We start from the raw sequence: 12,083 nt of genomic DNA, 5'->3' as shown, positions 1-12,083 counted from the left end.
AGGCCGCAAGCAATTACACAATGCCATTTAATTAGAATTGAAGTTGGAAAATACTAAAATCATTCTTGGATGGTAACATATAACTTGAATTTATTAAACAAACATGCTAACATATTCTAAAACCACTGTACTTCGGATCACATGACACTCCCACTAGTTGGCTAGGGTAAATGTGACACGGATTCTAGTCCTTGAAGCTAAAGTTCTCAGGTCCAGCGTGCTGTGAACTAAACCACTGTACCCACTTCACATCCATTCAGATACACTCATTTTCTACAACGTCAAAATCACCAGCTACAAACAACTCTTTATTCAAACGAGCTTGAAATCAAGGCTATACATATCATGACTTAAAACAAAATGGAGTTTACAACTCTCCCTATCCACTTCTCTGTCACTTTCCCAGATCTGATTGATATGGTTCCAATAAACCTGACCAATGATCCTTAGCACCATACTTTTAAAACATATATTTTTTATAATGTTCCCTTTACTACATGAGTTGAAAAATCAAAACCAATATAAACTATTAATACAATTTCAAAAAAAAATCAGTAATATCCTAACTATAATAGGGAAATTAAAGAAATTGATAAGAATATGTGTTTTACTATGTAATTTCTCTACACAAGTACACTAGAAGAAGTACACTAGAAGACAATGAAGTAGTCCAGTACATGCACCAATAACTAAAATGACCAGGAATGTAAAAACCACAAATGCAGACAGATACTAGCATGTTCTTCTTGGCAACACAAATACATCAGTTACATGATTTCCCAAAATGGTGAATGGCTCTTGGTAGAGTTCCAAATAAAACAAAGTATAACAGTATATCAGTTTGTATAGTAGTTGCATTCCTGAAAAAGTTAGGGTATATCAAAACAATGCAAAAAGTACTTTAAATTAAATGGTATTAGGCTCTGGATAAAAAAAATTACAAACAGGGTTTTTCCTCTAGAAATGGCTGGAGGGATGTTTGAAAGTCATTAAGCTACCGAAAGTGCTTTCCTGCACAGGACTCTCACACATTATAGGATAGTGTTCCTAGCTATACCCTCTACTAAATGCCAAAGGTACCCACTCACTCATTAATGAGACAACCAACAAGGCACCACAGAAAATCATTTCATCAGCTGTGTGCTGCTGGGAGGTCAAGTGAAGTCCTACTGTCTTTGTAGTTCATGCACTGACCTTAGAACTATGCTTGGATCATCAGTAGGTGCTCAGTGTTTGAGGAACTGGATGGAAATTCGTCTGTAACCACTCCTCCATCCACTCTGAGGCAGCAGAAAAACAGAGTCAATATTTTCAGTCAATGGGAAAAGGGCATCTACTGGAATGGAATGTAGAACTGCTGACATTTTACTCACAATCAGAAACACCTGATAGGATGCTATTGTTCCTATCCTACAAAGATGAGCCTAAGATCAGGATGGCAAATACACATCACAGCATGACATCCCCCTGAGCCTGAAAATGGCTTTAAAAACCATCTCAACACAGATCCAATGAGTCCTGCCAACTGATTAGGCTTCCTAATCACAGAAATATGGGAAAAGACAATTTTAAGGCTCACACAGACTTCCTGTGGATGTTGAAACTTTCCATACTATGCAATCCAATAATAGTATCTCCCACTGCCATGATCTGAGCACTTAACACATGCTTAGCCCTTGTTTGATCTTCACACAATGACCTGAGAGTGTAAATCCTACCTCACAGGGAGCTAAATGAGGCAAACATAAGGTCCAAAGTAAAAAGTTGGCAAAAGATTCCAGCCCAGGCATACCTAGCTCCAAACTCTGTGCTCTCAACATCTCTGCAAGTTATTTTTCTGCAAAGACCTGTAAAACAACCTGTCTGGAGGAGTGGGGATGGGGTGTAATAAAGCTTCCTACTTGAGGGGTACCTATCAGAAAACAGCCAGACAACATGTTAAATATAAGAAAAAGGAAAAAAGAAATCTTCACTTTCATGGACTTAGCAAGAGGCAGAGAGACTTAACAGAATTCCTAAATTAAATATTTAAACCAAGATGTGGACACCAGCACCACATGTTCCACAACATGACCCAAAGCTTAAGGATGGCCTCAAGCCCTGCTGAATGCTGGTTTCAACTTATTATCGTCACTTTGCCTTTGCACAGTAGGTTTTTGCTCTTCCAATGGCTTGAGGCACACCCCTCCTGCCTACTCTGCATTTGTGAATCCTGTCCATCTTTTAAGGCTCAATAGAAAGGTGTTGTGCCCCTTCCCACCCAAACCTGTTCTCATTCCCCAGATGGAAGGCACTGACTCCTGATCAGAGCCCTCACAACACTGTGCACATGTGCATGCCTTCCTCAGAGCCCTACGCCACTTCTCCTTGTATCATAATAACTGGCACATATGCCCCTTCCCTAAAGTGTTAGTTCCTTATTTACCACAACCACCACCAGGTATAAGGTCCACTTAACGAGTGCCTACCAATATACCAGGTACTCTATAAACATTGCCTCATTTAATCCACGCATTAGTTCCATTTTACTGATGAAAAAACTGAGGCCCTGCATGATCTAGCCGCTATCAGCACTATAGCTTAGCAGATGCAAACAGGGTCTAAAACCTGACCACCTGTGTTTGAATCCCAGCTCTAGCACTTACCAGCTGTGAAAATCTTGGGTAAGTTAGTTAGCCCCTTCTGTGCTTCAGTTTCCTCATCTGTAAAAGAAGAATAACAATACATACTTCATAGGATTATCAGCATTAAAAGAGTTAATATACAGGAAGGCACTCAGCACAATGCCTGGCACAGTACAAATTAAGGGTTTGCTGCTGCAAAATTTATTATCATTATTCATCTCCCATTATGCTCCAAGTCTATACTTTTAGGTCCTCAAATATACCAAACTATTTCCCATCTCTGTCCAAGCAGACTCCTCTGCCTTGACTGCTCTTCGCACAGCTAGCTCCTTATCATCCTTTGGATCTGATGAAGTACTTTCTGCAGACAGCCCTTCCCCATAACCCTAGTAAGGATGGTCTACCCAGGCCCAGACTCTGGGCCCACTTGCCCCCTCTCCAGCTCCTAGCCTCCTTACTATATACTGGTTTATTTTCCTCAGAGCACTTATCACAACCTAGAATTCTGTTACTTATCGGTCTATACATTAGTTTTGTATTGATCTCTCTCACTAGAGAGAAGGGTCAAGAGGGAAAAGACCGTGGCACATAATTAGTGCTCAATAAACATTTGTTGAAAGAATGGGTAAATGAATTAATAAATTAGGTTCAGAGAAGTGTAACGACTTGCCAAAGGGCACACTGAGAGTCAAGAGAAAAGGTGAATTTCAAATACAGATTTGACTTCAATGACGATGCTATTTATAGCCTGATACCTGCCTTCCTGTACACAGCAGGCACTCAAGCAGTACCTATTGAATTAATAAATGCATAAACTATGGAATCCTTAAGGTAACACATGGCCACTACTGCTATGAGTACATCATCAAATTATCAGTCAACCCAAACAGCTATTAAGCATTCTACAATAAGAAAATCTGTATGTTCTCCATGTAACGCAAAGTAGTAAAAAGTCATTGTATTTGGCTGGAAGTCAGTTAGCTGGATGAGGACTACAGTGCATGGGTAGGAAGGGTGGGCCCTGCACAGGAGTATCCAGCTGAGAAGAGGTAATGATGGCTGAAGTCCTGTCTGTCTTCTACTAGTCAGGCCATCCTCTCTGGAGTCAGCTGTCCCACCCAGACAAAACCTGTTTTCTAACTCTCACCAAGGACCCATCCCGCAGCACCCTGAGGAGGGTCAGTCTTATTTCTTAAGACTGGCTTCCCCCCTATACCATGGGATTTTAAGGGTACACAAGAAAAGACTATTAAGAATATAATCCCCTTGCCAACCTCCCAGCCTCTCAGGGTGAAAGCAGTCTACTCCAGGAGATGTTTATGAAACTACAGAAACAGGGACAGACAGCAAGTCAGCTCACTCCCACCACTCAACTCAGACTAGTTTACCTGTATAGCTGGGACCTAACAAGGGTAAAGGGTAAGTTTTCATGCAGTGAAAGGTGGTGAGAAAGATTCAGACCAAGTACTTCCAAGGAAAGAGGCTCAGGCTATAGGTTTCACCTACTCCACCCTTTTACCTGAAGCCAGGTCTCAGAGTCTACTGGGAGCAGGTACAGAGGAGTACATTCATGTGCCTACACACACACACAAACACACAACCACTATGGGAGAGAAGTGGAGTACTACTTGAGTTTCCCAGCTCCCTGACCTCTCAGGAAGTCCTAATTGTACAGAGAGAAACAGTACAGAGAAGCATAAAGAGACCCAAGTACTCCTCTCAAATTTCCCAATAACATGTGGAGTATCCTTTGGAAAATCACTTCCTTAAGGCCTTGATTTCATCTCTATAAAAATGAGTGAGGCGGTAATATGTAGCAAACCAAGGATTTTCAAGCTATGTTCTGAGGAACCAAAAGTTTCTGAGTTCTATGAAGTTCTGCGAAAATTTACTCAAATTTCATTTTTAAGACGTATTTTTGAATTTTTTGAAATTACAATAAACCCCACAAATTCAAATAAATTTTAAAGCAAATTTTAACCCAGTGAGGATATTGATATGTTCACCTTTTCTTGCTTGCAAACCTCAGGATAAAAACTTCTTTCATCAAATCTGAGCTTATAATTGAACATGTTGTAAATATGTCATTGATTCTAAAGGAAGCTGTCTTTTTCTTTTCTTTTTTTTTTTTCTTCTTAATTCAGACCTGTGCTTGTCTACTCTCTTTAAAATTTTTCAGAAAAAATTTATACTGTATACTAATGTATACTGATACACCATAGCACACACGCTCAGTTAAATGCCAGGCACATCAATCTACAGGGTTCCTGCTCTTAGCAAGGGGAATAGTCAGTTATGCAGTAACAAATGAATTCAAAACAGGTTGCAATGTAATAAAAAGGGAGAACACATTATCATCTATCTTGCACTTTGTGATAAAGAATGGAAGCATTTGTTAAATAGTATGATTCTACTTTTAAGACAAAGTTCCCCCATTCTTTCAGGCTTCTGGATCAATTTAATTGAGAGATCCTGAAACTGTAAGGTAAACTGCTCAGAAACTATTCTTACCTACAATTACTTATCCATGTGAATCAGATATTTTCCACACTGCAACCAAAATTAAATTCAGAAGAAAGTGGGTAATGAAATTGGCAGATGAGTGGGACTGCCACTCAGAATCCACTCAAACTTTGATGTTCTTAAAGCAGCTTTATTGGTCCCTTGACATTATCGTAAGTACATGTTATACCATATAGAACTTTAAAAATAAGTATAAATTTATCTATCTATTTACTAAATTGAGGTTCCATGTGGGATATGATTTAAAATTAGGTTCCTGGGGGAAGCAGACTTGGCCCAATGGATAGGGCATCTGTCTACCACATGGGAGGCCCGCGGTTCAAACCCCGAGCCTCCTTGACCCATGCAGAGCTGGTCCACGGGCAGTGCTGATGCGCATAAGGAGTGCTGTGCCACGCAGGGGTATCCCCCGCGTAGGGGGGAGTGTGCCCCATAAGGAGAGCCACCTAGCCCAAAAAAAATGCAGCCTGCCTAAGAACGGTGCCGCACACACAGAGAGCTGACACAACAAAAAGAAACACAGATTTCTGGTGCCACTGGTAAGGATAGAAGCAGTCACAGAACAACACAGTGAGCAGACAAAAGGGGAGAGGGAAAGGGGAGAGAAATAAATAAATAAATCTTTAAAAAAAATAAAATAAAATAAAATTGGGTTCCTTCGCTTCCAAAGAGTTAAAATCCACCATACCAGACTGCTTTAAAGACATTCCAAACTCTAATATTCGTAGGGCAAAGGCACTTTCTAATTAAGTCTGGATTATCTGTATACCCAACACTCCAAGCATGCTACAACTTTCACGGGAAGAGAGGATCTAAGCTATAAGACTCTCTTTCAATTCCCCTGTCAACAGTAAGATTCTGTGCTCCTGCGACAGGTACCCATTGTGGGTACTAGCCATACAAACCCTACGCCGCAGACACAAAGTGGAAGTAGTTCAGCCTACCCTCACCGTGGCAGAGGGACACCCAGCTATTTGGCAAGAGGCTGACTGGGCAATTACCAAGGTGTGGGAGCTCACCCTCAGGGTGTTGTTCAGGTCAACAATCAGAGAAGATCCTCTGCCTTTAACTTCAGTGTGAAAGGGGTACCTCTTCTGTGTAGGGGTTCCTCCCTTCTCCTCAACCACCCATCTATCTCTTCACCTCTAAAATATGTTCTCCACATTGCAGTGGAGAATGGTACATTGTTACAAACTACCCAGAAGTAATTTGGTAAAGAAATAAAAAGACCTAAAAAAATAGGAACCCCTCTGAATCCCTGAAACTTATCCGAAGAAAACATAATGTATGCACGAAGAGGTTTAAACATAAGGCTATTAATCACAACACTGTTTATAGGAGCAAAACCTGAAAGCAACCTAAATATACCCAAAAGGGGGGGAGGGGGAGGGGGAGGGAAGGGGCTTCCTGGTTAAATAAAGGGATATCCAAACAACAGAATGTCAATACTATCATTAATAATAATAGCTAATTTTAGAGCACTTACTATATGCTAGATCCTCTCTGGTAAGATTCTTTACATCTCATTTAATGCTCACACCAATGCTACAAGCTAGATATGTCTGCACTTTTTAGATAATAAAACTGGGATTCATAAAAAATAATTTGGCTAAAGATCACATAGCTATTAAGTGTCAGATTCCATTTCAAACTGTAACTCATTTTTGCATCAAACAAGCATTTATTAAGCATCAACTATATACCAGTTACTTAGCCAAAGAGATGCTGATTCAAAGTACCAGAAATCTGTTGACTTTTATAAAGGGTATTTATTTAGGGTAGAAGCTTATAGTTAAAAGGCCCTAAGGAGTCCAACTCAAGGCTGATTTCTCACCCAAAGTCATTTGCCACATGTTGAGGCAAGATGGCGGGCAATGTCTGCGAGGGTTCAGCCTTCCTCTTTCTCTTATGGTTCTGTGGGCCCAGCTTCTTCCGATCTCAGCTGCAGGCTGGCATAGGGCTCAGCTGCTCTGTTCTCTTCGGCTGCAAACTATCAGACGAGTGGCTCGTCTCTTCCTGGGTCCGCAGGAGCACTCTTTCCTCTTCTTTGTCTATGGTGCTCTCTCTTCCTCTGTGTATTTTTCCTGTATTCTTAGTAGAGTGTCTGTTTATATAGCCCACCTCGGGGACAGGGACTCAACCCTGCATACCCTAATGTCGTGATCGAATCGAAGCCCGAATCTTGATTTAATCAAGTAAACACAAAGCCTTTGACTTTAAATCAAGCAAAGGGAATCTGCCCAGAGAAACAGACCAGTTTACAATAATGATCAATACCTTTTTTTGGAATTCATAAACAATCTCGAACTGCTACACCAGGCATGGTGCTATGGGTTACATTTTTGTTGCTGTGATTTAAAAGAAAAATTTTTTGAAATAATTTTTTATTTACGGAAGACCTGCATATATAATAGAGTTCCCATATACTTTCACCCAGCTTCCCCTAATACTTAAGCTATGGTATCTTTTTAATTGACAAAATCGAAATCACTGATTCCTTTATCAAACCAGCCCAAGAGCTGAACTTTGTGCCAGGCACTAAGTACTCTGGTGGTGCCTCCACCTGTGACTATACACACTCTCTGTTCCCCAGTGACTTCTGACTGGACTGTCCTCACCACTGCACCACCCTAATGTAAAGGAATTAATTACTGAGAACCAAAGATTCTTCCTCCCAGGAAGAATTCCTAGGTCATTGTGGATAAAGCCTAAAGCCACAGTAAAAGCTATACTTTCTAAAAAATAAATCAGTTTTATTGATACGTATTAATAAAGCATAAATCCATCCAAAGTGTATAATCAATATTTGGTATAAGCACATAGTTGTGCATTCATCACTTCAATCATTTTTAAAGCATTTCCATTATTTCAATAATAATAAGCAAAAACAAAAAAACCTCATCACCTCTCAATCTCTTTATGCCTGCCATATATAACTGCTATTCTGTTTTGGTCTCATTTATTTGTGTTGATATTTTGTAAAAACAGTAAAAGTTATACTTTTAAAATGAGTACAGAACCTCGTGGAACTCTCAAGAATGAAAAATGAGAAAAAAATAATAAATTTAAGTAGGGCACAACGTCAGTGATAGCTGTATGTACAAGGCATCATGCCAAGTGTTTTACTTTTAACTTGTTTAATCTTCAGCAATCCCATAATCGGTACTGCTTCAGCAATCCCAAATCGGGTACTGCTGTTATCCCCATTTTACAGAGAATTAAATTCAGATGCGAAGAAGTTAAGTAAATTGCCTAAATTCCACAGCCAGGCAAAACACCTCACTTTTCTAGTATAAGAACAAAGGGCCTCCAATCCTTTCCTCTGAACTGCTACATTCCTAGGCTCCCAACTCTGAAAGCTATTTTTAATAACAATGGCCACCACCTAGACATCAAATCTGACCAATCTCCTGCTCAGCAAAACTACTCCTGAAAGCATTTTTCAGTCCCTAAGTAATTTCTGCAAAGAGCGAGATATCCTTTTATATGTTTCCAGGGGAAGTGAAGAAATTTCTGAAGAACTTGCACAACACTGCTTAAAAGCAGGATTCCGACATGTTCCCACAGTGCTCAGGGACATCACCAGCCTCCTGCCCGGCATCCTCTCCTCAACGATCTGGGCATTGTGCTGATGATCACCCTTCAGGAGAAATTCAAAGGACAGACTAGATGCCCTTCCTTCTCATGATGCTCTATCACTGGCTGTCACCACAAAATTGTGGTGCCAGAAATCACATCAAAGGATCTTCATGTCTCAGACAATTTAGCAGAATAAAGGCTATAAAGAGGGAATCATATATTTCTGGCACCACAAAATACAATCAGTTGCTTCATCAAACATGCTACCCTAAAGACAGATTTTTGCTTTCCAAGAATCCATGGTTTGCCTTAAGACTTAGTTTTTTTCATACTGAAGTAACTGAATTATTCAAATGTCATGGTATTTAGAATTTTCAGGCACTAAACAGTGTACAATTACTATATAAAGATGTTTACCATCAAGTAACACAAGCATGCTAACAAATCACATAAGGGCCTAACTCAGGTCTACCTCTGCAACTGGGGAACGAGCAAAAGTGACCCAGAAGCCACTGAGAATTCTGAGCAGGAGCAAAGAGAAAGGCTGACCAAACCCTAGGAAAGGAAGTAGCATCCTAGGAAACAAGAAAGCACGTGGAGATATGGGAAAGCAACCCCTGCTCCTGGTCATCAATTTGGGTGAGGAAGCATTTCGGTGGGATCCCAGGGGCATCACTCAAATGTCCTCCAGTCCTGGTCCTGAGAAACGTACTCAACAAATGGCACAATAAATGACACAAAGGCACCATGTATGAGGTTACCATTTAAGGTTACAAAAACCTCTTGCCCCAGGTTTTGAGAAAGGAACTGGGGTCGGTGGGGGACAGGCAGTGAAGAGCTGAGTCATTTTTTCACTAGCAGTACCTGGCATCACAGCAAAGTGAAGTTGCAGCATCATGAGTCCACAAAACAATAAAGAAAAACAATAGCAGAGGAGAGAGTGAGGTTGGTATTCCAGTTAAAATACAAGATGGGTAGGGGGATCTCAGGTCAGGTAAGCTGGACTTAGATTTTTAAAAAATAGTAAGCAAAAATAAGAATTCCAAATAGTGCTAGGAGCAATGAAAACAAGAAAGAAAGAAAGAAAATACTAGGACAGTGGAAATGGATTTTATTTAAAGATGGGTGGTTGGGAAAGGTCTCTCTGAAGAGGTGCCATACAAACTGAGACCTGAATACTGAATACTGAAAAGTGAGCCATGTCATGGTTAAGATATCCATTCTACAGGTAGAGGAACCAAAGCCTTGTCTCCATGCCTAGATCAGCAGCCCCAGGAACAGCCCGCCCAAGGACACACACCTGCCCCTCCCACTCCTTGCCCCCAGCCTACCTCCGCCAATATCAACATGGGATTCAGCAAGCAAGAGGCCAATGAGCAATTTCTAAATAAAACGCCCTCATGGCTGAGCTGCTTCCTGTTCTTTCCTTCTGTGCTTAAGATCAAAGAAGTTAAGCAACACTGAGGAGAGGCAGTAGTTTATTAGAGACCCACAGGATTTCAGAGTCAAAATGGACTCTACAAAACAAACATTCACCCTCCCCTTCCAAGGCAATAATATTTCTTTCAATATTAGGCCATCAAGTCTCCACACCACCCTTAACCTCAAACGCTGAAAGGCTGCAAGGATTTTTAGTATTTCAGAAGAAAATAGAAATGTGACACTGTGCACCCTCCAAAGTAGTACATCAGGAATTGCCAGGTACCTCTGAAACAGTATCCTTTTAAGAACCTAAACTCTTATTGCAAAAGAATGAATTCATTTTTAGGAAAAAATTAAGTTCTTTTCCCTATGAGCTCCTGTATCACCTGCCCAGACACCCAGGACTTCCACAATTAAGACTGGAGAGGTGGGGCAAAACAGAAGTGCTAAGCAGTATAGCTTTGTGAGTAGGCTGCCTGGGTGTGAACGCAGCTCACCACTCACTGGATGTGTGCTCTTAAAGACAGGGAAAATATTAGGGCCTACGTAGAAGGGCTGTCATAAAGATTTAAGTTAATCTATTGAGAAACACTAAATGCCATGTTTCCTCCGTAAGTGAATAAGAGGGAGCCAGTGTTTCCCTGAAACATGGTATTCCATATTCCTAAGCATTTTCAATGTGACAGCAGAAAATATTAGGTTAAACCATATGATTCGGGCAACATTTGACCATTTTTTACCTACAAAATTAAAAAATAATTTCACATGGCTAAATCAAATAAATATGCTAAGAACATAAAGCAGTGCATTTTAAATTATCCAAAATGCCTAAAGAAGCCCAGGTTTTAATAGAAAATCCTTCAAACCACTGTTGGAAAAAAATAAAAAAAGATACAGTCATGCCCATTCAAAATGAATTTGAACTACCAGCAAGATTTGAACTACCAGCAAGAACGGGTAGAAACATCTTTCTCAAAGTTCCAGAAAACACTTTAAGGACTGATATAACAGAGTGAGCACAAATTAAGAAAAAGTCTGCTTAAAAGAAGTAGGCTCTCACTGCATCCTGGCTGACCCTCCCCTATCCCTTACCAGCTAGCCAGCGGGGCTGCTCCCAGTGCAAATCCCTGGTCCCGCTTCTGGAAGGAGCAGAGTAACCCTCATGCATGCACATACTGAGAGCATGTATGCCTGGCCCAATTGGTCCAGGGGTAGCCTGAGCGACTCGCGATCCTAGAGTCTGCCCAGCATATAGAAGGCAGCTCAAAGGACTGTCCTATAGAACTGTCCTACAAAACGATGTGGGAAAATAGTTAGGTCATACAGCCTGGGGCAAGGGACTACTAGCTGTAGCACATATACTTCAGTGTCCCCAATCATGAGGAAACTTTCCTAGGAAAAAGGGGACATTCACACACTTGTAAATGGAGGAATTCCTAGGGCCACACTCACATGCCCAAAACAAGATACATGCACAGAAAGGATCAGGGATGCCCCTACATTTTTGGCTGGGCTATTCCCCAAACTCATTATATGGATAAATGCCAAAGGAAAGCACTCTCACAGGGGAATCTGCAAAGACTGGGAAAGGAGTTTTCTTTTATCCCCCACTTTTTTTTTTTTTTATGCTCCTAGCAATCAAGGAAAACTGTCATACTGAGAGCTGGATACAAACTTAATGAACAGACACCTCAGAATCTAAACTCCAGTGATAACACCATAAAATATCAAAATACTCAAGGTTTAACAAAAGATTATAAAACATAAAAAGAAATAGGAATCAATGGCCCAGGGACAAGGAAAAGATTAAAGTATTAGAAACCATCTATAAGGAGACCAGACCTAGGATATATCAGTCAAAGACTTTTAAAAATCATCCTAAATATGCTCAAAGAGGTAAAGGAAAACATGGACAAAGAACAAAGGAAATCAGGA

General features: G+C 40.5%; 1 protein-coding gene across 20 annotated transcripts in view; it reads right to left on the bottom strand.

Annotated features, from left to right (window-relative positions):
• The window catches only part of JAK1 (Janus kinase 1), a 251,790-nt gene that overhangs the window by 90,877 nt on the left and 148,830 nt on the right, over positions 1 to 12,083 (bottom strand). For 11 of the 20 annotated variants that reach the window (XM_058303444.1, XM_071217413.1, XM_058303449.2 and 8 more), the window contains 2 exons: positions 2,646 to 2,702; positions 1,195 to 1,280 (listed from right to left, as the gene is read on the bottom strand). The exons of 2 other annotated variants lie outside the window; for them this stretch is intronic. The gene's annotated coding sequence lies outside the window, so the exon portion shown is untranslated. The remainder of the gene's footprint in view (positions 1 to 1,194; positions 1,281 to 2,645; positions 2,703 to 12,083) is intronic. 7 more of the 20 variants (XM_058303439.1, XM_058303440.1, XM_058303447.2 and 4 more) reach the window with 1 other exon arrangement.

This window comes from Dasypus novemcinctus, chromosome 9 (genome assembly GCF_030445035.2).
Source record: "Dasypus novemcinctus isolate mDasNov1 chromosome 9, mDasNov1.1.hap2, whole genome shotgun sequence".
In the NCBI taxonomy this organism is placed as follows: domain Eukaryota; kingdom Metazoa; phylum Chordata; class Mammalia; order Cingulata; family Dasypodidae; genus Dasypus; species Dasypus novemcinctus.
This window is presented reverse-complemented; position numbering and strand designations above follow the sequence as displayed.